We start from the raw sequence: 1,189 nt of genomic DNA, 5'->3' as shown, positions 1-1,189 counted from the left end.
AGCTGTCATTAAAGCACGAACAGTAATATTAATGACTTATCTACGAGGAACCCTTGATCCCTGAGCTGATCGGAGCCGGTTGGAGTGTGCAGCGATGTCCTCTGCCCCTGCTGTCGCATGGTTGAAGCGCAGGGTTCCACACTATGGCTTATCTGTATCAAATTATCAATCTTGCTTATCTCCAGTGGGTCCACGATCTGAACTTATCTCCATCCTTGCCACCTCTCAGCATGATCAATTGTTATCAGCTCATGGTTCGTCTCCATTCGCTTTGTTCCCATTCGCTGCAACCGGGAACTTAAGTGCGTTTTGGCCCTTCCAAGCAGCGGGCTTTTCGGTTGTTCGACCTTCAACAAAATTGCGAAGGCTTTATCTCTCCTTCTTTGCTTCCAACTTCCGTGGAAGCGGTCATTCCCTTGTCTTTTAACAGGTCTGCCGTCGAGTCAGCGAATAAATCATCCGCAGAATGATCCGCACTAAGCGCGTGCCTGAGCCTGGGGGTTATCATCGTACAGGATGAGACAGGTTTTGCAACACCCCGTGCCGCGCATGCATGAAAAGTGGATTGGAAGGTTCTGTTTCTTGCCTACGCAGATGTCTGCAAGTTCTAATTGAATTTTAATAATCATCCCTTAAATGGTGCTGAAGAAGCCAAGTAAGAAGAGCTATGAAGGGCCTGGGGCCCTGGAGGCCCATTGCACTGCTGGAGGCAGCGGGTAAGCTCATGGAGATTTGCAGGCTGGCTGAGACCAATGACTTGTTGCTGCAGATGAGAGTCAGACAAGGTCACTGGCAGTCAACTGAAACATTGATATCATCGCCTCTAACTCGGATACAAACGGTGTGGGGGGAAGCAGAGAAAAATGATCACTCTGCTGTACGCAAACATCTCGGAGGCCGATGCACTGCACATTTCGAGGCCCCCTAGATAATTAACTAAGTGAGTGTACTTATTTACATTAAAATGGACAATTTTATACTAATCCTTGATGGATAGAAAACAACACTAACTTATTCAAACTCTTTGCAAATATCTTTTTTGAGACTTTTTCTTGGTCATTCATTCTCTTACTATTTTATGGTAAGAAACTGCTACGAATATACTCACTTTCAGGGATACCGAAAATCTATATAGGCTTCGGAAATGATGTCATACCGATCTATAATATCTTGCTGAAGGAGGGATTTA

This window comes from Histoplasma capsulatum, genomic scaffold (genome assembly GCF_000149585.1).
Source record: "Histoplasma capsulatum NAm1 scaffold_5 genomic scaffold, whole genome shotgun sequence".
In the NCBI taxonomy this organism is placed as follows: domain Eukaryota; kingdom Fungi; phylum Ascomycota; class Eurotiomycetes; order Onygenales; family Ajellomycetaceae; genus Histoplasma; species Histoplasma mississippiense.
This window is presented reverse-complemented; position numbering follows the sequence as displayed.